The 24,216-nt window shown below is 52.5% G+C and overlaps 1 long non-coding RNA gene and 1 pseudogene across 1 annotated transcript; one reads left to right on the top strand and one right to left on the bottom strand.

Moving 5' to 3' along the window:
• Window positions 1-751: 751 nt before the first annotated feature.
• On the bottom strand, window positions 752-2,750 carry LOC120227366. Its single transcript, XR_005527235.1, has 4 exons — window positions 2,606-2,750; window positions 2,099-2,191; window positions 1,658-1,706; window positions 752-809 (listed from the first exon to the last, which is right to left on the bottom strand). It is a non-coding gene; the product is annotated as an uncharacterized LOC120227366 (long non-coding RNA).
• Window positions 2,751-3,119: 369 nt separating this feature from the next.
• Window positions 3,120-17,638, top strand: LOC120227365 (annotated as a pseudogene).
• The last annotated feature ends 6,578 nt before the right edge of the window (window positions 17,639-24,216 follow it).

Raw genomic sequence — 24,216 nt, forward strand, 5'->3', positions numbered from 1 at the left:
CTGTAAATCTAAACTCTGGGAATGCGGTAGCTATAGATGTAGATTGATGCACATGGCAATTGTTTCACTGACGCAGGTTCACGGCCAACATTGCTGTAGGTAATGTGACTTTCCAAACCTTGAACAACTCTTAATAATGTTCAGCATATGACAAAGCACATCTCCCTTTACTTGGTTGCGTTTCAGGAAAACCCCATGTATGTTAAGGCTCTGCAGTAACTGCCTTGTGTTTAGATGTGAGATGGAGGCAGAGTCTAGGCTCCGGTCATTACAAAAGAGTTTCACCTGCACAAAGGCCCAGTGGCTCATCTGAAAGTCTTGCAGAAGACTCCACTTGCAGAATATCTCTCATCATGTTCCAGGTGAGGCCTCCAATCTCTGCAGCAAACAACTCCACCAGTGTCCAAAATACCCCCAGGGGGCACTCTAGCCCTCACGGAGGGCCATTAGAGCTGGAGCCATGCCTCCTCCCCATTCCCTGTCAGGACAGGCCCTTTATAGCCTGGGCAGGGCAGTGCCACTCCTCTCAGACTGGAGGCTCCCCAGGTGGGAGCCTGGAGGAAGAAGAAGAGTGGGTGCCTAAGGGTTCAGACCCCAAGGCTGGAGGCACCTGGTGACCATGCTGACCTCTGCGTCCTCTGCCTTCACCCCTCAGGCTGCAGCAAGATGTGGGACAACCTCACCTGCTGGCCGGCCACCCCTCTGGGCCAAGTAGTCATCTTGGACTGTCCCCTCATCTAGAAGTTCTTCTCCCCGGTTCAAGCTGAGAGCCCTGGATGGAAGTGGTGCCAGCTGGAGTGGGCACTCACCTGTCAAGGAAGTGAGAAGGCAAAAGGAAAAGGGTCAAGGGAATGAACAACTGGGGGGTGGGACCTCGTGGAAGGTGATGTGCCAGGTCTTTGAAGGATTCGTGGGATTTGACTAGCTCTTCACAAAAAAGACACGCATGTAGGAAGGGCTCGCTAAATATTTGCTCAGCAATTGACAACAAGTTGACTGACAGATGCATGACAAAATTATAGCTCCCATGTTCCCCGTTGTCTTGGACTGGTCATGATTCAGTCTTTCACTGCTTGGAGCTGATGACCTTTTGGGCTGCGTACATGCCTTGTTGTGTTTGTTTATTTTTGTTTCTGTTATTCTGAGAGACAGAGAGCGAACGTGAGCAGGAGAGGGGCAGAGAAAGGGAGAGAGAACCTCAAGCAGGCTCTGTGCTGTCAGCGCAGAGCCTGATGCAGGGCTCTATCCCACAACTGTGAGATCATGACCTGCACTGAAATCAAGAGTCTGACACTTAACTGAATAAGCCACCCAGGTGCCCCACATCTTATCATATTCTTAAATGAATGTTCCCATAGAAGGCAGGAAAGAAGAGGGGCCTCTTTAGGAACTGGGCTTTCTTGTTACCGATTAACTAAAGAAACTTCCTGCATATATTCAGCTGTTCTTCCATTCAGTGAATGTTTATTAAACATCTACTAATATGACAAGCATGGGCTAGACAAACACAGCATTAAAACAGCCATGCTGTCTTGCCCACAGGGACCTAACGCTCTAGGTGAAGAGACATTTAGCAAGAAAACAAACACATGTCACAAATGGTAAGAAGTGCCAGGAGGGAGAAAGGGGTAAGGTGCAACATCAAGGCAGGACTCACGGATGGGCGGGCTCGCGAGAGGTTGCTGCTTCAGCTGCTGTCTGAGGACCTGGAGGCGGGAAAGAACCTGGGTTGGGGGACTATTGAGAGGGAGAATCAGCAGCCTATGGGATGGGCACTCAGTAAATGCAGTGGAAGCCAGGGCGGCTGGAGCAGAGAGAGCTCAGGGGAGGAGGACAGGAGAGAGACAGGTGGTGGAGGCCAGACCATGCTGGCCCTGAGCACTGACTGAAGACTTGGGATTTTTTCTGAAGTTCATTGAGAAGCCACCGGAAGCATTAAGCCAGTAACTGACATGGTCCAATTTAGGTTGAGTTTTTTAACCAGTAATTCATATTTTTCATGAAAAGAAGGGATTCTGATAGTGCAATGGGAAGACCCGTGAAAGGCGGTAATGGTTTGGACTTAGAGCATGGCAGAGGAAAGAAGATGGAAACTTACCCAGGAAGGGTGTGCAGCACTCATGCAGGTAGAGAGGGACCCAGCATGCCCCTCTTGGGTTTAAGTTTGATGAGCTGGGAGACTCATCAAAGACTAAGGGAGAAAAAAAAGACTAAAGGACCTGAGGGAGGGTGGGTCCAGAGCGGGGAGGGCCCGTGGGAAGAGTGGGTCCCAAGTGGGGAGGAACAGAAGGAGGAGTGGGTCTGGAGAGGAAAGGATTAATGAGGAGTAGGACTTAGAGAAGAATTCAGAGGGGGCGCCTGGGTGGCTCAGTTGGTTAAGCCTCCAACTCTTGATTTCAGCTCAGGTCATGATCTCACAGTTTGAGATCATGCCCCATGTCGGGTTCTGCCCTGATAGTTTGAGCCTGGCTGGGATTCTCTCTCTTCCTCTCTCTCAGCCCCTTCCCTGATCATGCTCTGGCCCTCTCTCAAAATAAATAAACATTAAAAAAAATTTTTTAAAGAATTCAGAGACTGAGCAGAAAGACACTTGGTCATCTCTTACTTCGGGTGGCCTTTCCCTCTCTGGACCTGCTTCTTTGTTTATAAAATGGGGACAGGAGGTGGGCCAAAGGGAGTCTTTGGGGGCAGGCTGACTTTGCTCCCCAGCACTCAGTGTTGTGACCTCAGCATCACCCTCCCTGAGGAGTCGGAGCAGTCACAAAGGGGCCGTATTCCAAGCCAGGCGCCATCCAGCCCAGCTCTCCAGGGGAACCCAGTACCTGGGTAGGTAGGCGAGGAGCCCCTCCGGGAGCTCTCGTGTGTCCAGTCGGCAGAGCCTGCAACCAGCTTTCTCTCAGACTCCCTGGAAGGACCTGTGACTTGTGCTCCTCTTGACACTCTGCTGACTGCGTCCCTCCTGATGGCTTTTCCTTCTGTCCCTGCTGGAATTGTCAAGGCAGCAACTTCACATAAGAACCTGCACTGCAGCCTCCACCATCTGCTAACCCTGAGGCTGCCAGCCTCCATGGAGCCCACGTGGTGCCCTTCCATGTGCAGAGTCAGCCTATCACCAGAACCCACCTAGTGACAAGTTGAAGATGAAGTAGACTGTAGCTCCCACCATATATCAGCCAAATGCCCTTGTGCAGTAAACAACCTGCACAGCTATACTTGGTCCCTTAGCCTCTGAAAATGACGGAGAGAAACAGGAGACTAGGTTGGAGCTGAAAATGTAAGGGAAAGAGATGTATTTTCCTGGGAGGAAGGTGTAAGCTGGTGACCTTAAACTCCAAAGAGGGAGGTTTGCGAGAAAGGCAAGTGTGGAGTAGAAATAAAGCCATCCCTAACTCTAGCCCCTTTGGGTGAGAGGACTGGGGAAGTGTCCTCCCTGGAGGGCTGGAAGGGACCTAGTTCTACGGGGAAGGCTGAAGACACCTGAAGAGGATAAAGACTGTAGAGTTAGAAAGAAGGCATCCACCTGGGCTGCATAAAATTCCTGGAGGAGGAGCACTGGCCAGGCAAGGGACTGCTCATCAAGGGACCAAAATGTCTGTGGGCACCTGGTCCTTTAATTCGTGGTCTGCATGTCTTTCATCTGTGGTGTTTTCACCTTTAAATATTTGAAAAGACTAGAGTGAAAACTAGAACCACTAATTTGGTTGAGGAAACAACACACGCTATGTTAACTCTGGCTGTGGGGTCTGTAGGATATCTCCTCTCCCCACCTTGCCACCTGCATGGCGAAGCCACGGGTAAGAAAGTTTGGATGCCATCCTAAGACATTTGCCCTGGCTGATTGGGACAGGATACAATTGACAGGATTTCAGCAACGGAGTTTCCTGTCACATCGAGGATTTAGAACAATCTCTCCAGCTCTCTTGGGCTGGAAGTGGATGAACGGAAACAGGAAAGTGGGGAGAGCCACCAGGAGGCTCCTACCTACTTCCGGAGAGGTGAGCTGGTGGTGGTGGTGAGGAAAGGAGGCTGGGACAGGACTGGTGGCTGAGGGAGAGTTGGAGGGTGGCAGAGAGAGAAGGAAAGGAATGCTCAATTTCCTCAGTGGACAACCTTTAGTCACTGAGCTGTGCTTTTCACATGGAGGGCCCCAGAAGGAGTGGAGGGGTGGCTGTGACTCCTTTTCATGACATGGTGAGCAGGAAGAGACTCTTACATAGCACCCTCTACACACGCAAGTTCAGGCTGCATCTTGGGGCCCCATAGTGGCCACCTTTGAGATCTCCTCAGGAACAGTTCCCATTGAGACATGGGCCACAGCCCCAGGGCTCTTCAATGAGGTCACCCAGCCCTGATCCCCCCTGCCTTCCCCGGATCCCCAGGGCAGCCAGAGTCCCAGGGAACAGGGCGCACCTTCAGCCAGTCTGGTAGCTCAGAAAGGTGCAGAGTCAGGCTAACCCAAGTCTGTATCCCGACCCTGATGCTTCCTTGCTGTGTGACCAGGGACAGGTCACCCAACCTCTCTCAGCTGTGGCGTTGCCCTCTTCTAGTGCAACTAATAATAACTTCTAATCGCTAGCCTTCACACAGTAACATTTGTTGCCCCTCCCCCCACAGAAGGCACAAGAAGCTTCTGTGTAGATGCAGATGGGCCACTTAATTCATAATGTTCCCAGGTGCCTGCTATGTCACAGGCCTGGCCCATGGAACTCTGGTCCTTCTGGTGAGAGTGGAGCTCAAAACCTGAGGCATTAGTGTCCCAACTTCAAGGCTGGCTGATTTGGCTTTGTTCTCTCTTTTCTACTTGCCCCAGGCTGGTGGGGGATGTTCACGCAAGAATCAGGTCCTGGGCGGGACCCACAGTGGGCTCCTTAGATCTGGGGCTGAGCCGGGCCAGTGGTTTACTGACTCTGGTTGAAGACTGCCTGGGCTGCAGTGAGGGAGCTGGGGGGCTGAGCAGGGCCTACAGGAGGACTTCTCTCGTGCTGGGAGCCTCCTGCAGCAGTGAGGTTGAGAGGCCTGAACAGGGAAGGGCTCCCAAATCAGGCACCATCCCAGCCCAGTGCCTCTTGCTCCCTCCTGCTTCCTCCAGAACCTCACAGTGGAAAGAGACCCAGGCCCAGCTACTCCTCACTGACTGTCCCCAGCCCCCCAGCTGTCCTTCAATTCCTCAGCCATAAACTAGGGTGCTAAGAACCTCTTTCAAATGGCAGCCAGGAGGATTAACAGAAATAGCAGATGGGGAATCACCTGGTATGTTCCAAGCACACAGCCATGTTTAGAAATAGTTAGTAGATGTACATGCACAGTGACTCCGCGCCCCCCCCTTGTCCGGCCGCCCTGGGCTCTCAGGACATCTCGACACCTCCTATAGCTCTGTGCTTTCACACAAGTCCTCAGGTCCCTTCAGTGCAGGTGGGGGCAAGGAGGCACCTGAGAAGACTCGGGGTCACACCTACTCTACCTTCTCCTCTCCGTGTGGCCTTGGGCAAGTGGCCAACCTCTTGGAGCCTCACTTCTCAAGGGTGAAGTGGGATTCTCTTCCTCACTGAAGGGTGGAGGGAACCCAGTGAGACACTGAGCCTAAACCCCTCTGTACAGCAGTGATGAATGAAGAGTTCTCGAACTTGTCATTGTGATGGAGCTGATGATGGTGATGCTGCCGTTGTCGCTGCTGCTGCTGTTGGTGGGGATGGGGACCATGGTGGTGGCCATGATGGTGACGATAGTAATGGGGACCATGGTGGTAGTGATGGGGACCATGATGGTGGCCATGATGTTGACAATAGTGATGCTCCTAGTAGGGGTGCTAATGGTGATGGTTACAGTGATGATACCAGTGATGATGAGGACAGTGGCTGTGGTGCTGTTTAGGAAGAAGCTATAGGGCAAGAACATTAGGACCCATCTTTTTTTTTATTTCTAAGAGAGAGAGAGAGAGAGAGACAGTGTGAACAGGGGAGGGTCAGAGAGAGAGGGAGATACAGAATCTGAAGCAGGCTCCAGGCTCTGAGCTGTCAGCACAGAGCCCAACACGGGGCTCGAACCCATGAACTGTGAGATCATGACCCAAACCAAAGTCAGATGCTTAACCAACTGAGCCACTCAGGCGCCCCAAGGACCCATCTTCTTTCTCAGCTTTACCTCACCTTCTTTCCTACTGTGCTCTCCCTCCTTCTCCTTCCCTCTTCCTCTATCCCTTTACCTCCTCCTCCTGCCTCTTCTCCACCCCCCACCACCCCTGCCTTCCTCTCTCTCTCTTTCTTCCTCCTCCTTCTCCTCCCCTCTCCCCCTTTCTCTTCCTCTCACCGCAATAAGCCAGCTTTCACTCTGGACTCCAGTGCCTCTTTAATGAGTCCTGGGATAGAGGGAGGGGATCTTCTCTGGCTCACCCATTTTCTTTCTTTTTTTCTTTTTAAGTTTATTTATTTATTTTGAGAGAGAGAGCAAGCAGGGCAGGGAGAGAATCCCAAGCAGACCCCACACCATCAGTGCAAAGCCAGATGTGGGGCTCAAATTCATGCCCCTGGGATCATGACCTGAGCCGAAATCAAAAGTTGGAAGCTTAACTGACTGAGACATTCAGGTGCCTCCAGCTCACCCATTTTCTATTCAAGTCCTCTCCAGGGCTAGAGAGTGAGCAGCCTCGAGGTAGCCCTCGTGCCCCATGTGCTCTCGACAGCCCTGTCTCTTTGCTACAGCTTTGGGCCCCAAGGACAGTGGAGAATACCCCTGCCCTGGAGTGCCATCCTCAGCCAAGTTCAGCCCCAAGGTCCTGCGGTGTTGTGGTGTCTGATTCTCCGCACAGGTGCCTTTGCCCAGGCAGGTCCCTGCCAGGACTCCCTGCTTCCCTATTTATGAGCATTTCAGACTGGCACCCTTATCAGGTACCCTCCAACCCCATTTCCAGCCTCACCTTTGGTCCCTCTTCAGCAGCACATCTGAACAACACCCAGCGTGGGAGGAAATCAGGCATTAGCCCAGGTAGGCTGACCCCGGAAGAGCCCCTTGGCCCAGCCACAGGGCTGCCATTTGCACCACCAGGACAGAGAAATCATCTGCCGCACCAGCTCCTGTGGCCCTGTGACAAGGGTGAACATTTAGCTCATGACAAGGGTCGTGGGTCATTCTATACCAAGAATCCAGGCTGTGACAAAGATCACTTTATTATATCTTGCACCCTGGGTCAGTTTCAGGCACAACAAGGGGCAAGACTGAGACTATGAATGTCTGCTATGACTGTTACTCATGGTTAAGGGTCCCCTTGTATCCCCGGAAGAGGTTTTCCCTGCCCCAAATGCCCCTGTGATGCCCTGAGGGTCTAGGTCAGGGCAGCTGGAGCCTGATATAACAGGGGTGCCTGGGGTAAGGCTGAGCTCAGAAACAGCCCAGCCTCATGCCTACTCCATGCACTCGCCCTGCTCCCAGCCTCAACCTCTCTCCTCTCCCCACTTTCCCCTTCCCCTCTCCCCTCCACCCAGGTCGAAATGTGAGCCATAACTGCACCAACGAAGTTTGGACGCCCCTGGAGCCTGGCCCCTACCCCATTGCCTGTGGCTTGAATGACAAAGCATCAGATTTGGATGCGGTGTGCCTCAGCGCATCCCACAGTGCCTTGGCCTGCAAGACTCTTCCACTCTCTCCCAGCAAGGAGTAAGGTTGCCATCTGTGTGCAAGCCAGAACTTCAGGGGTCTGCCTTCCCCAAGCCTCCTTCCTCACCAGGCCTGCATTCCAGGGGCTCATCCCCTTCTCTGTGCCTAACAAGGAACAGGAAGAGGACTTTCATGAGGATGACACACAGCAGCAAAAGCTAAAGCAGCCCCCTGCCCCCAGGCTGGGCCACCCCAATGACCAATGGGAGCCTTGCTCCAGCTCTGGAGGGACAGGGAGGGTAGATAGCATCTTCCTAGCTCATGCAGAGGGGAAACTGAGAGGCAGAGCCTCAGTAGCCATCAGGAACAGGGACAGGTCCCCAGTCCCAGGACAGGTATGTGCCCTGGAGCAGGTGAAGCGTGAGTGGTCACTGTACGGATGTGGGCCCCAAAGCCACGTGGGGAAACTGATGGGAAGTGAGAGTATAATTGGAGTCCTTAGCTAGGAGCCCCCTCACTGCTTTGGTGTGGGGACACTAGTATGTATGTGTGTCTGTCTGCTGTGACATTTGTCCTGCCCCCAGACACTCTTCTCAAAGCTTTTACCCCTCCCATGACAGCAGCTTCCTCAGAGGCCTTCAAAGCCCACCAGGTCCTCAGGCAGGATTTAAATCCCACTTAACCACTTGTCTGTGTTCCAGCAGGGTATGGGACATGGAGAGAAACAAGGGCATTGCCCAGTGACCATGGCTCTGCATATGTGTCCATAGGGAGGTTTTTGGGAGGAGGCCAGCAAGAAGCCTTTGGATTCCAGATTAGTCCTGTACCCTCCTGAAAGGCTAGATTGCCCTCCTCTTGCTGAGAGACCTAAAGGAGATTTTGGGGTATCATCTTTAGCATTCTAATTCCCTGTGTGGCTTTCTTGCTGCATAGTGGGAAGTCCTCATGTGGAGTGTGAAGGGCACAGTGTTGGGCTGCCAGGGGCCCAAGGCCAAAGTTGGCATGGAAGGGGTGCTGGATGCATGACTGCAAAACAGGCAAATGGAACCCGTGAGGTCTTTGCCCTTTCCTTCACTGGCATTTCCCTCATGAAAGAGCAGAGAGGAGGCTTAAGTCAAACCCCACCCCACCCTGGGAGGCAGTCCTGTCCCGTCTGTGGAAACCTAGGGGAGGGGGGTCAGAAGTCCGGGGACCGAAGGGCTCAGCTACTCTTGGGACCCCTGGGTCTCTTCATCTGCCAGGACAGGGATGGGAGGCAGGGCGTGTAAGGCATGCACCCTTGTCAATACCTGCTAGGTGAGCCCACACCCCCGTAAGACCTCCCCTCCCCCCCCACCTTCTTCCTTCTAGCAGCAGCAATGTTCTACATTTCTCTGAAGACCGTCTACACCGTTGGCCTCAGCCTGTCCCTCGCTGCCCTTCTGGTTGCTACAGCCATCTTGAGCCTGTTCAGGTGAGGTCCAGCCACAGCAACAGGCCTCAGAGCAGACCTAGCCAGGTCACTCCTGTCCTCGAGCCCAGCCTGGCCCAGTCATGCTCTGGCCCCCTTCCCTGTCACCCCTAGGCAGCATAGAGTCCCTGTCCTGTCCCCCTACCAGGCCAACCTCCTCTGGCGAGAGCAGGATGCTCAAAGCATGCCACCTGTCTCGGCCTAGTCCCCACGGGATGGACCTGCACCTGGAGGTAGGGCACCAGAGGAGGGCAGGCTCAGAGGCTGAGGCACTTGGAGGCCAGTCTACACCTGGGTTGGGGGGCCCTGGGGGTGGGACCTGCATTTGGAAGCCTTATACTCTCCCGCCCGACACTTGCTCAGAGCACCAGACAGAGTGGCTGGAGTGGGGGTCCCAGCTCTGCCCGCCTTGCACAGGAAGCTCCACTGCATGTGGAACTACATCCACATGCACCTCTTCATGTCCTTCATCCTGAGGGCCACTGTGGTTTTGATCAAAGACTTGACCCTCTTCAACAGCGACGACGTGGGCTATTGTGCCCAGGCCTCGGTGAAGACCCCACCCAGGCCCACTTCTCTCTCCCTCTTCACCTTCACTTTCTCACACCTCAGTCCTTCTTCCCATGCTCCTTCTTTCCTCTCTTCTCCTTCCTCCTCTCCCTCCCCAAGGATGGCCAAACCCGTACCCAACTCCATCTGCAGCTCCTTGAATCCCACCCCCCTCCACCACCTGGGAGCTCACAGACCTGCCCTGCCCATGACAGATGTCCCTCCTTACTGGGAAATGCAACACTTCATAGCCAGAATCCATACCCCTCCATCCCTCCTCTGTTGCTAACTTCTGGAGTGATCTTTGGGAACTCCCTGCCTCAGTTTACCCATCTTGCAAGGACTTCCAAGCTTCCATCCTACTCCGCCACCCCTACCACCAGCTGGAGACTGTCCAGAGACACACACAGCCCTCCTCTTCCCTTCTTCCCCTGCCATCCGTCCACTCTGCGCCTTCCTCAGGAAGGGAAGTTAAGAGAGTGTCTAAGGAATTAATTGCCCATCACTAAGGGATCCATCTCCAAATGATCGTGAGCTCTCGGCCCCCTCCCTGAGTGCTCTCAGAGCTAAGGCAGAGAGGTCAAGACCAGCCCTGGCTCCTACCCATTCCTGTGGCCAGTCACTCTGCTTCGTGAGGCACTACTTCAGGGGCAGCAATACCTTCTCCTCAGAGAATGGACCGATGATGGTGGAGTCTCGCATGTAGCAAGAAGGAAGGGAGACCCAGGTGACTGCCCTGGCCAATCCCAGAGCTCCTCTGAGTATCCCACCCAGGAGGTGGGGCCCATGAGCTGTGGACCAGGGAAGCCAGGAAGCCTCCAGCACACTTGTTAAAGATAACTGTGGAGACTGGCTTTCCAATTCATTAGCAGCTCTCTGAAGCTCTTCTAAGGCAAGAAGCACAGATAACTGTCCTGTTAAAGAGATGAGCTATTCTATTTGCAAGGCAAGTGGGGGGAGGATGGGAGGCACAGGCCCTCCTGTAGCTGGAAGGACTGAAGTGGGACCGGAAGGAGCTCGCAGCAACAGGAAGAGGAGAGCAGACTACTCTCTAAGGATGTCTCAAAGCCAAGGGCACTGGAAGGATGGGTGAGATCTGTGTTCCAGGGAGGAGTGGAATCTAGAGGGCTTCCTGGAGTGGGAGAGCTTTAAGTTCTGCCTCACTGGTATTGGGACTTGATCTGAAATGGAAGACTGTTTCTGGGAAAGGACAGAGGACAGAGGTCTTCCAGTCGTGCCAGGTGGACCATCCAGAGCCCCCAATTGCCCTACTTCTGTCTCCTCTTGCCTCTTCTTGACACTTCCATCAGGGCCCCACTCCACAGCCCATAGCCCACAACACATATATTCAGGGAACTCTTGCAAACACAAGCAAGAATTCACCCTCATACCTCTTCCAGCCACATTCCATCCTAATTGAAATAAGGTGAATGAGTAGGTGGGGCAGGGGTTAAGTGAATGGATAGGAGACCGATGGCTGAGTAAATAGGTGCATGGATGGCTGTATAGGTGGAAGGATAGATGGGTAAAGTAAGAAAAATTGGATAGATGACAGGTAGAGGGGAGGATGAGTAGATAGGAGGATGGATGAATGGATGGATAGATAGTGAGGTGTGGGTTGATAGTGGATGTCTAGTAGGTGGATAGGTAGAAGAATGGAGAGATAGATAGGTGAGTCATGGCTAGACTGTTAGATGGGAAGATTAAGAAATAAATGATCAGTGGATGCATGGACCATAGATAGATAGGTGAGCTGGTAGTGGATACCTAGTGGATAACTAAATGGATAGGTGGGTGGGTGGGTGGATGGGTAGGTGGATAGATAGACATATAGAAGGAAAATGAATAGATGATAAATTGATGGATGGATCATTAAAATTGGATGCTTAGGGGTGCCTGGGTGGCTCAGTTTATTAAGCATCCATCCTCAGCTCAGCTCATGATCTCAAGGTCCATGAGTTCGAGCCCCGCCTTACACTCTGCAGACAGCTCAGAACCTGGATCCTGTTTCAGATTCTGTGTCTCCCTCTCTCTCTGCATCTCCCCTACTCATACTGTTTCTGTCTCTCAAAAATGAATAAATATTTTACTAAAAACTGCACGCATATCCCCAAATGTCAGATGATCTAAAATCAAGGATAATGGGAAAACCACCGGGTATATTTCTAAAGGAACAATGCAAAAACAACAAAGAGATTAAGTTGGCCATGCTGCACTCGTGTTTGTTGCCCCAAACAGAGATGTGGGCAAGCAGAGGACCCCAGTGAGCCTCTTCTCGGTTCCTTCCCCTGCAGGTGAACTGTAAGGCAGTCATGGTCTTTTTCCAGTACTGTATCATGGCCAACTTCTTCTGGCTGCTGGTGGAGGGCCTCTACCTGCACACCCTGCTGGTGGTCTCCTTCTTCTCTGAGCAGAAGTACTTCTGGGGGTACATACTCATCGGCTGGGGTATGGTACTAGGGAGGGCTGTCAGGCTGGAAACAGAAGGGGCAAGGCCTGGGGAGCTCACTAGGGGGTGTGCCAGCCCTGCCTGCACTCTTAGGTCTCCCTGGGCTACAGGGCCTGCCTACCAGGCTCTATCTAGGCCAAGAGTTGAAAAATGTCCCCCCAGTGTCTGACCCCAGGGTAGGTGCCTTCAGATTGTAGCTGAAACTAGGCCTGATCTGTGGGACAGACAGTTTCTGTGGGCATCCATTTCCCCTTCAGCCTTTGAAACACAGAGCTACTGCTAGTCTGTAAAGTGTCCCTGTCAAATTTAAGAAAAGACCCTCTTTTTAGGTGGATACAGCCCTTCAGGCATAGCACTCCACCCCTTTAGTAGAGCAAGCATCTTTGAACAGTGAATGGCCTGTGCAACCACAGGTGGCAGCCCCAGAAACCTACTCTCCTCTCCCTCCCTTTCTCCTAAATCTCTGCCTTGTGCCCTGTTCTCTTTTTCTCTTCTTCGGCCCTGACAGGGGTGCGCAGCACCTTCACCATCATGTAGATAATCATCAGGCTCTATCTGGAGGATATGGGGTGAGCTGCTTTCCCTCCCTCTCCCCCAGGCTGCCATCATCTGGGGAGATCCCCCAGGTGGGATGAGGGGAAGCCAGGAGGCACAGACCCTGGGACTGTGGTGTCTAAAAGGGTAGGGGGCAGAGCTGCAGCACCCAGGAGGACCTCTGACCTGACTGAGGACAACGGTTCTCATTCCTCTCCCACCCCATGCCCTGTCCAGATGCTGGGACACCATCAGCACCTCATTTTGGTGGATCATAAAGGCCCCCATCCTCACCTCCATCTTGGTAAGGCCTCCTCCCACCAAGAAGAAATAGGGAAACTGAGGCCCAGACTGGGAAGTCACTTACTTCAAGTCACACAGGAAATTAGTGTCAGAATCAGGACAGAAACATAGGCTTCCTAGCGCCCCTAAGCAAGATCATCAGCATCCTTTTCCCCACCACTTCCTGCTCTAAGATGAATAAAACAGATTGGGAGAGCCAGTCCCTAAAGATGTGAAGTAAAGTTCCCAGATGACCACCCAAAGCAGGGGAAGCTAGGGAAGAGATAAGACAGACAAACAGCAGGGTCCTGGGGAAGAAACCAAGCCATCAGTCCGGAGAGCTAGGCTCCTCAGCCTTCCCTCTCTGACCACTAACCTTGGCCCCATCTGCCAGGTGAACTTTATCCTGATTATTCGCATTATCCGAATCCTGGTTCAGAAACTTCAGTCCCCAGATGTTGGGAAGAGTCACAGCAGCCCATACTCGTAAGTGTGCTCTGGCTTCCTCGGTGTCCCCAGCCCCGGTCCTCAAACCTGCCCATGTGTCTTTGACGTTTTCCGGGAACTTAGGTGACTCCAGAGTCACCAAAAAGCCACCTTGATCTTGCCCATTTCTACCCTCAAGATCTGGCTCAGCCCACAACTGTCCCCTGCTCCAGCCCCATGCTCTCCAGGCTCATAAACCTTGTGCCTGCTTCTCCTGCAGTCACCAAGTGACCCACATACTTATCTGCTGCCAAGCCAGGGAGCTTGAGAAGACAACAGATAACCTGTGCCCTATTCACACCATGTGCCCAGTCTCTGGAATGTGCCTGGCACAGAAAAGGGACACAATAGATGCATGCCCTGGGGAAGCCCCCAGCTGCACAATGAGGTTGCCACACTCAGGATTCAGGAGTCCCCAGTAATAGGAATAGCAGTTTGCAAGTGAGGTGTGTCCTAAGGGGTTTCCACACATCGTCTTATGTCATCCACACAGTCCCATATAAACTGTCCACATTTTACAGGTGAGGAAACTGACCCTCAGTCCCTCCTCTTCAAGGGTGGGAAGCACATGGCCATGGCAGGGGGAGGGCACAGTGTGCCTGGGACAGTGGCCATGCTCCTTGCTTGGATAGGTGTGTGAGCTGCCCTCTGCTCTTGGGAGGTCTGCGGAAACAAGAAGGTTTTCATGAGAACAGGGTTTGAAGACAGAACTAAAGAAACATGGACAGGGTGACTGTGGGGAGGTGAGTAGGGGTCTGCGCGCCATCAGATGGGAATAGAAGACTGATTATCGATGCTGCAGAGATGGGACAACCCTGAAGTGTCCCATGAGGGCCTCCCAGTCCTGGGATTCTGGACTATTCTTGGCCTAGCTTCTCTTGGGAGAGTATTGTGTTGTGGTTCTAAGACTCTTAGCTAGAACGTCACCAGCTGCTGGATTTAGGATTCTATTCTGGAATCTTGTGATTCTCTCTGATGAGACTAAGACTCACATTCCTGGTGTGATGGCATTCTCCCCCGCTGCGTGCGTAGAAGGAACTTCCCTTCCAGTCTGAGAACAGGGTCTGTAGCCTGCCGGGGAGCAGTACAATAGACCTGTGTATCCTTATCCTCTGCTTTGCCAGCAGGGCCCAGTTTGCCCCAATGGAAAACTGCTCCAAAGGGCTTGAATCTGAGGCAAAGGAAGCTGGTCATCACCAGGTCCACATGGGTGAGATAGAAACTGAACAGCTGTTGGCAGGCAGGGGGTGGAGGGAACAGGAGATGGAGCTCCCCGCTGAGGGGCTGTCAGTTCCCACTCTCCACCTCCCCATAAGCCTTCAGTTTAAAGAAAGCCTCCATCTGTCAGCGTCGGGCATGTGGGATAGAGTTGTGGCCAAAGAGGGGTGGGCAGTGCTTAGGAGCTTGGCATGGCTGGGAATCAGGCCCAGGAAGGAGCATGAGGGGCAAGGCCGTGGGACCTCAGGCCCAGGACTAGGCTTCCCTGGACTGACTGCCAAGGCAGAAGAGATCAAGGTGGAAAACCCCTGCCCCTCAGACCTCTCCCAGCCAGGGAACTGTGAGCTCACACTGCCTGGGCCAGCTCTGAGGTCAGGTGGCTGGGAGGCCTGACCAGGATGAGCCCTGCTCCGCAGGAGAGGGATGAGAGGGATGAGTCATTTGGAATGAATATCGACCCTCTCAAGCACACAAGGCTGGTGGAGGAAGAGCTGGTCCTTCAGAGCCTGCTGAGAGTGTGTGCATGGGTGTGGGGAGGCTCGGAGGGAGGGATGCAATCTCAGAAAAAGTGGCAACTTCTAGAGAAGTGGACAAAAGAGAAGCCAAAGACAGAGCTGTACTAAACTGGAGAGCTCAGCACTCTCCCAGGTGGCCTTGGGCACATGTGGTCAGCACCCCAATTACAAAGTTTTCCTTCCTAAATGTCCTCATCCCTAGTAGAGAATTAGTCTCTCATGGATGCACTGCACTAAATAACACCCAAAGTAGTTCTGAGTTGCCAGTGGACCCTCATTTCCATAATTTTTCATGTTGAGCATACATTTATCCCATTGTAAAGATTAGGGAAACAGACCAGGAGAGAGGGAACCAGGATCTCCTGTAGGCTGAGAGCATCTCTCCATTAGCTGCCACAGAGCCTGAAATACCAACTCTCATCCTCGGGGTTCAGCACTGGCCTCCTTTATGGCCTCTCCTCCAGAAGCACGAGAAAAACAGTTTCCTTCTCCTTTATGGTTCTCTTTAGGCTAGGAGACCCGGAGGTGGTGGGGAGAGGGATGAGGATAGAGGCACTGCATATATGGAGCAGGAACACATCAGCACATTATATGGAAGCCAGCAGCCCATCCTCACACCCTGGTCTTCGTCCCTACCTCCTATACCCACTGTCTGTCCTTCCCTTGTCCCCAGGAGGCTCGCCAAATCTACTCTTCTTCTGATTCCCCTGTTGGGAGTGCAATACATCATGTCTCCTTCTTTCCCAGCAACTTTACAGCTCATCATGGGGTCTTTCCAAGTATAAACCATCAACCAAAGTCTGTGTCCTCTCTGGGCTTTAAGGGAATTGGAGTCTTGGACCCTTGCCACTAGATTCCATTTTCCCACCCACTGTAATAAGTCCTGATTAAGACTTACTGTATGCTTAGTCCTTTGGTTAATCAGGGGAACATAGGGACAGGGACAGGGGTGGTACAGGGACAGGGGTCTCCTGGAGTCTGTCTACCTCGCCTCCCCTACCCCGTTCCTCCCTAGGGTTTTGTGGTGGCCATCCCGTACTGCTTCCTCAATGGTAAGGTAAGCCACTCCCAGACCTTGGGGATCAGGCAATAGCACTCAGGTTTCAAGGTCCGGAAACATGAATGGGATATGTGCAGAGCAAGGATGGGTTAAATCTTAAGACTCCATGTGTGGTTCTCAGACTAGAAAATAGGTGATGGCCCATAACTAGGACCTTGTTAAAAATGCTGATTTCTGCCCTCTGCCCCCCAGACCTGCTGACTTAGAATCTGTTTGTTAACACACATACACACACACACACACACACACACACACACACACACACACACACCTGGGACACCTGGGATTCGTGTGCACATCAGTTTGGTTAAGTGGCGAGTGGGGATAGGGGAAAGGGGGTGGGCAGCCAGTGGAGGCTGAGTTACTGTGGAGCCCTGGTTACAAAGCACAGCAATCTATCCACTCAGAAGAGCTCGTGTGAGCTGGAGGGCAGCGATCAGAAGAAAGGGGATTCGGCCACCCAGGGGAAGCATCCCTAACCCTCCCCAGACCTCATTCACTGATCTTCTCTCTACCTCCTACCTCCTCCAAGGCCTTGATTTAACCCCTGTCCCTAGTGCACCGTGCACTAGCCAAGGTAGCATCTGCGTCTCTCAATTTAGACTCCCCTAGAGGATCCAACTGGCTGGCTCAACACACTAAATCCAGAGCAGCCCAGTCAGCCACAGAGGAGGCTTACTAGGAGCAGACTTGAATACCTCGATTTTCCCAAGTGCAGGCGGAGTTACGGTGGAAGTGGTGGCGTTGGCACCTGCAGGGCTTCTTGGGCTCGGATCCCAAATACCAACACCCATCAGAGGCAGCACCAAGGGCACATGCAGCACGCAGGTCTCCATTCTGCCCCGCATCATCCCGGGCACACGCCGTTCCTCCAGCTTCCAGGCCGAAGTCTCCCTGGTCTGACCACCAGGCGCCCATGGGCCTCCACTGGCCGTTCCTTCCGCATCTCCCACCCTGGGTGGCACTGGGTACTGAGGCCTGCTGGGGGACACCAGCCCCAGGCCTGGGCTTGGAGGCTGACCCGGTCCCCACGCTACTGCCCGGATGCCCCTAAAGAACTCTGCCCTTGCGCTTTCCTGAGAGTAGGGTGCACAGACGCGGGAGCCGCTTCTCTGCAAGTAGGGGTGCTGGGTGCTCCCACCTGGAAGATGTGGGGTGGAGCTCAGCCATCAGAGTCCTCGTCCACCAATCAGGGGCAAGAAACCCACATGCTCTCACCTAACTTGGCATTGGTAGCTCTCAGGCGCCCTCCAACGTAGGCAGGGGCCCATCCCTGGACAATGAATGTGGGAAGTGGCCGTTGCCAAGGACACAAAGATCTTGCACCTAAAGGTCACCCGCTGCCACCATCACCTCAAAAGAGCCTGAAGTTCCACCATCCCTGTCAAGATTCTTCGAGCTAAGCATCATTATCATTAAGACATCTCTTCCAAGATGCAATCGCCTCCTCCAGCATCGTCTTTGGAGCAGCTAGCTCCTCCGAGTGGAGGAGTTTCTCTGCCTCAGGCAGGTGTGGTTTTACAGGGAGTTTAGTTCAGGGGGACACAGGTCTCTGCATAGTCCCTGCTGAAGTGGAGTGGTCCCAGGGTGGCTGGAATGGTTGGGACTTCCACCAGCCCTCCCATCTCTACAGGCAGTGGGAGTGCCCCTTGGCTGCCCACCAGGTGTGCCAACGATTAGAATCAGGCTGAGAGATGTGCAGTCATGGGCCCCTTAATCCTCACATCAACCCAGCAAGATGGGAACAACTGTCCCTATTTCACAGGTCAGGAAACCAAGTCTCAAAGAGAGGTACCTCGCCTTGTCACACAGATAAGGCTTGATCTCAGATCTGTCAGATGAGAAAGCAAAGGCACAAATTCTTACTGCTGCTTTTTATATACTGTAACAAGCTTCATCCTCTTAGTTATTTGATTCGCCACAAATATTATTGCCACCATCCCTGCAACCCCATTCCCACCGGAGCCACACTGGAGTATGGCTGAGAGGTCCTTGAGCCCCTCTATTGTCTGGACAAGAGCCTGGTGGTTGTGACGTCCTGTGTCAGCCCTGTACCCTGTGGCCACATGGCTTTCTGCCCATGCTTCAAGCAGAAGACCCCCCTCAGGACTCCAAACAGGCTGTGCAACAATAAATGTTGGGTTGAATTGACTTGGTTCCCCTGGTGGTTGATGTTCCCTCGTGACCTAAAATGGAGACCAGCTCTCAACTTTTGGCCATTTCCCCACATTCAGAGGAGGGGAGGTCACAAGCATCACTGAAGCCAGATGTCACCACCTCTCTGGCTTGGGATGAGAATTCTACACTTCCGGGTGAGAAGCACAGACTTCTAAATATCTTCAATTCATGTCTCATTGAGTGATGTCCCATGTCTTCTGAGAGTGGTGAAGTTATGCGTGGTTCTCATTGTGTCCCCTGATCTTCTAGATCCAGCCAAGAGGAGGCAATTCCATTAGATCAGTACTAAACAGCTGTCCGAGCTGCCCGCAGTCCCAGAAATGGTTAAATGGGAGCATTTTGCAGGCCACAGTGATTCCTGCAGACAGGCATGCATGGGATATGAGCTGACCATGTTGAGCTGCCCAGGGTTCAGCTAAGAGGAGATAGAGAGAGGACAGAGCAAATTTCACCAAAATGAGTGACAGAGCCAGTATGACCCAGGCAGTAAGACAAAGTCAATGATATCAATTAGCAAGAGGTCTCCAAAGCCATTGCCTGACCCCTTGGCTTCCACTTCCTGCAAACCTGCAGGGGGCTTGTCTTGTTTGGGAATGGGAGAGGGATGCCAACTGGTAAAAAGAAGCTAGAAAAGGCTGACAAAGCCTCAGATCTGCTTACAAGTCTCCTTCGAAGCCTTTCTCTACTCAGTACCATCCCAGAACCCATCACCAAATGACAGCCCCAACCAACCCAGCCTGAGTCAGGGGTCATCAGGCCAGACTCAGAGTGACCATGAACCCAGGGGTAGCACCAGGCACATACCCTTGGATCAGTGGCCCAGCAGGTCTGACTGTGGCAAACTCCATCTAGAGTCGTGTGCCATCCCTGCCCTGTGCATGGCCAGCTGTAGGACAGAGGAAGGAATGGCCCTAGCTTTGGTTTCAGGCATACTCTGGCCTGCTGGAGAGAGCATTCTCAGCACTCATCATCCCTTCCTCTGCCCAGGCCAACGGTGCTGACAACTGATGGGGTGAGGAGAGCTGGGCATGGGCACTCGGGTCACCTGGAACTTGTTCTATTCTTCCCCTAGAGCCTCCTATCCCTACTACTCCAAGGCACAGGGGATAAGAAATCGGGACCAGGCAGGATGGCCATTCTCCTCTCTCCCAGCTGGGCCATGTCTCTCTCTCTCTCTCTCTCTCTCTCTCTGATTTCCCTCCCTGCCTCCCCAGCTCAGTCCCTCTCTAAACTGGTTCCAGAGATGTTGTCTACCAGTAAGGTCCAGAAGACCAAGCCCTACTGTTTTTAGTCCCAACTGTAATTCAGATGTTCTCATACATCTTGAGCAGTTTCTTGTATCTCTGGGCATCAGTTTTTCCACCTGATGGATGGCTAGGCTTAGCTCCTGGCTAAGGCATGAGTGGCTAATAAGGAAGGGGATGCCCAGAGCCCTCTGCTACCTGCTGTGTCCTCTGGGGTCAGGGAGGACAGCAACAGGAGGGAGATCCCCAAGCAGACTGGGGGCCAGGGGATGCAGAGAGGATGGAGGCTGAGAGAACAAGGAATCATTCTCTGGAACTGAGGGATGAGCTCAGGCTGGTGGAAGAGGGTAAGGGGAGGAGGGAAAACAGAAATGGGAGGAGTAAACAGATCAAAGAAGAAGGGAATTTGTAGAGGAAAGGGCAGCACCTTGCCTTCCAAATCAGTGATCCCACAGGCTGCCTGAGCTATGGGAAGGCCAGGAAGGACCACCAGACCAAGCTAGACCCAGCCCATCCACCACAGTGCCCGAAATCCCACCGTTAGTGAGGCATAGCTTCAGAGAAAAGGAGAAATCCCAGAGGAGACTAGATTTATCAGCCAGGACTGTGGCCAGTGAAGCAAACATGGAGAGATCCAGCAAAAGGAAGAATACTGGTGAGGTCCTGCCCTGAGAGTAGGTGAAAAGTCCAGCGTAGGGCATTCAGGAACAGAGAGAAGCTGAAATCCGGTCTCGGGTGGGTAGATGCCATGGGCAGACAGCCCAAGCTGCCTGTGGAGTGGGGCAACCATGAGCACATTTCTCCTACACACCTTCTTCCCTCCACCCTCCCCAGTCCCTTCCCTGCCTCACAAGGCACTTGTCAGGCCAGTCCAGCTCATCTCTAGTGCCACCTGCTGGGTACCTCAAGGACTTCACCAAGGTTGGCCATCGGGCCCCAAACATTACAGAGTTCAGGCCCCACCACAGGAGGCCAGGTGACACAGGCCTGTCTCCTCAACTCCATTTCAGAGTGAAATACAAGAGGGAAGAAGTCGTGAGGCCACAGGATAGGTGACGCCAGGGACAACCTAGGATTAGCTAGACCCAGGGCCTGGTCCTTAGACCCAGTCCTTTGACTTCTGTGGCACACAGTGATACCTGTCCCAATCTCAGCTGTAGAGTTGGGCCTTTAGGGCACAGACTAGGTCCTGTCCCTTGACTGAGCCCTGACCCCAGTTCCTGAGGGCAAAGTCCAGTTACCTCAGCTGGGCACCTCCTGGAAAAAGGAGCCCCCTCCATCCTGGTGCAGAGGGCCACCATCAATTTGACAGCAGAGGTCACCATATGGACAGTACCTACCACTCTGGGGCACAGGCTGAACAAGGAGGGTGGCCAGTGTGCCGGCTGAATGAATAGGGAACAGCTTCCCTGGTGAAGAGACATCAGGTTGTCTCCAAGGACTAAGCAGGTGTCTCTAGGTCCCAAGGGAGCGTGATGGGTGTCAGGGACACCCAAATCCAAGTAAGCAGGTGCCTGGGGTGGGCACTTAGCTGCAGGAACCTAGTGGAGGCTTCTTAAATGAGGCCAATGGGATGAGGTGGAGGTTCCTTAAATGAGGCCAACGGGATGAGGTGGACTTGGGGCAGGCCACCCTGGCTGCTGAGAAGGGCCCCGGGGTCAAGCTGAGGAAAAGTTGCCAGTCCATCATCCAGGTGAGGGAGGAGGAAGAGGAGGGGGTTTGGGGAGATGATGACCTGGTTGGGGACATGCTGAATGTAATGTCTGTGGGGATGTCTGGGGAGAGCCCAAGTGTACTGAAATCATGATTGAAAGGGACAAGGCGCAGGCAAGGGTGGGAAGGCCTGGGCAGCCCCCACGGGGCAGGGGCACAGGGAGTCTGTACCTGCATGCACAGATACAGAATCCATTGGGCCGTCCTGGGCCCAGCAGGATGAGGAGTCCAAGTCAGCCCCTCTATTCCCACCATTTGTCCAGGGCCCGTTTTCCCGAGCAATGACCCTGCCTCCTCCCAGCTCCCCCTATGTGGGAACAGGAACTGCTCTAATCTCTCCAAAGGGAGGGGGCCAGAGCCACAGCTGGCAGTCATTAAACACCCTGATCAGGCCAGGGATGGTGGAGATATTAATAGCCAGGAGTCGATGGCCCAGGAGACACAGCCTCCCAAGGAGAAGGACAGAAATCTCAGCAGGCCATGGGGATGAGGAAGACGGGTCAGGCAATGCCTTAGCCTCCATGCAGGATAGATGGGGTAACCAGAGTCCAGAGAAGAGAAGGGGCTTGCTTGGAATAATTAGCAAGTCTTTGGCATAGCCCAGCCATGGACCCAGGTCTCAAAACCCCAGAGCCCCACTTCATTATGTGGATTACATAGGTGAGTTTCATCAAGAGGGCCCTGAGGGGAATCACAAGCAGGGCAGACAGCAGGAGACACTAATTCTTTAGTCTTTTTATTAAAATCGTGGTATTTTGTTCATTGTATCTTTTTTATATTAGTTTTGATTTTTTGAAATATTGCACTAATATATTGTTTATTCTGATCACTGACTTTTTTGCCATCTCCTTAAAATTTGCATCTGAGGCAAATGCCTCGCTTGCCTCACCCTGGTCCCAGTCCAGCTCTTTGAAGTCCCAGTATCCCTGGGTTCCAGCATGCAGCGTGAAAGAAACTGACATGTTCTGAACCGGCCTATATGTGGTTCAGAGGGAAAGGGTCCCACCTGGGTGATGCCTAGTAAAACCAGGCAACTCCAAGGTTAATGCTGTGACTTAACCTAGTGTTTTCTGTCTGTCTCCTCTACTGTTCTCAGTATGTTGACTTTCATCCACAGACCTATCCCCTCATGATTGCAAGATGGCTGTCATGAACCTAAGCATCATGTTCTCACAGAACTCCATCTAGTGCCAGAATGTTTCCTGTGTGTCTCCATTTATCAGGAAGATAAAATATCCCAGAATGCATCTTATGCACACTTTCCTCAGGCTCCTGGGCCAGGACCAGGTCACATACCCAAGCCTTGGCTGCAACTTCCAGAAAGAAAGTTGATCTAGTAAGGAAGAATGGGGGGATGGCTGCTGGCTCTTTCTAGATGTTTCTTTGGGTAAATATGTGGCCTTTCAACATCCCTCCATCTGAGCTTGGTGGGATAGTATATGGTAGAGGTGAGGAAGCCCAACCAGTCAAGGATAAGTGCTGGAAACAGAAAACACTCTAGGTATTTTGTACAGAAAGATATTCAATGTAGGGAATTAAATGTAGAAAGGTCTGGAGGCATGGAGGTGAGGGCATACTTCTGCCCTGTGGTAGGTCACACTATCCCAGCTGCTGCCTTGCAGGAAATTCTTGTCAGCATCCTAGTTGCACATCCTTTAAGTGGTGACAAGAAAATGGAAGTAACATAGCATCCTCTGCCATGAAAACTCCTGTCTGCCAGATCCCAGCCAGCAGTCAGCACACTGTAGGAAGAATGGCCTCTGCCTCCTCTACCTTCCAGCTCACGCCTCCGGTGCTTCCCTTTGGTGGAGCAGTAGCGGGCGTTGGTGAGCATAACTGTGTTCCTCTGGTGGAGCAGTTGCATCCAGCAAGGGGGGCCTGGGAAAGGTAGTCTTCAGCTTTCTAGCCCCTGCAACACACAGGAATATGGAAGGGGCAGACAGGGAGCCTGGGTGCCAATAGGTCATTTCTAGCACAGAGGCTCAGGTGATCTTGTAGCCTGTGTTGCCAGAAAGAGAGCTTGACACAAGAGTCTGGGATCAAGAAATATGAATTAGGGACAGAGAAGTGTGAAATAGGGAAATAGGAAAGCCAAAATGGTGGTGAGTTATTGCACAGGTCACTGGTGTGGCTACTGGGATTCTCTTTGAGAAGCAGGCAGGGTCAGGATAGCATTAACTCCTGGATCCCACCATCTATCACTCAAAGTCTGCCCGTGTCAATGTCTTTCCATGCAGGAGTTGTCAAGTTCCTGTTCCTGCAGGTGTCCCACACCATGGCTTCGGAGGAACACAGGGTAGAAACTGTTGGCTGAGTATCAGTATGGTATAACACTTTGCTCATACCACCATGCATGTGTTTCCAGCGTGACTCCTTTTGTGAAACAAGATGGTAGGTAACTCAATGCTGCATTCCTCACCTGGTTGGTTCTCAGAATTGAGCACACTGCACTTCCACCATTTGTGTCACATTACCAACATGGCAAGATATGGTTTTAGGTGAAAGACGGGTTCCACACAGCGGTCGTTCAGTCTGTCGAGTATATCACACTTACCTCATACTGCCATGCACGTGTTTTCAAACGTGACTAACTTAGGGATACATGATAGTGATCGAATGCTGCATCCAGCACAGCATTGTTTCCCAGATTGGAGCCTACCGCACTTGCATCATTCGTCTCTACACCTGTTTTTCAACACTACTAACATAGTGAAACAAGCTGTTATTTGAATGATGTGTCCTCCCCCGACTCCACAGTTTGGCTCGCAGAGTTAATTGTATAACACTTTGCTCATATCTCCATGCATGTGTTTTCAACATGACTATCTCTGTGAAACAAGATGGTAACTCAATGTTGCATTCCTCACCCTGTTGTTTCTCAGAGCTAAGCATACTGCACTTCCATCCTTGGTCTCAGCATCTGTTTTTCAACATTACTAACACAAGTG

This window comes from Hyaena hyaena, unplaced genomic scaffold, assembly GCF_003009895.1.
Source record: "Hyaena hyaena isolate Hyena2069 unplaced genomic scaffold, ASM300989v1 scaffold_2234, whole genome shotgun sequence".
Taxonomy (NCBI): domain Eukaryota; kingdom Metazoa; phylum Chordata; class Mammalia; order Carnivora; family Hyaenidae; genus Hyaena; species Hyaena hyaena.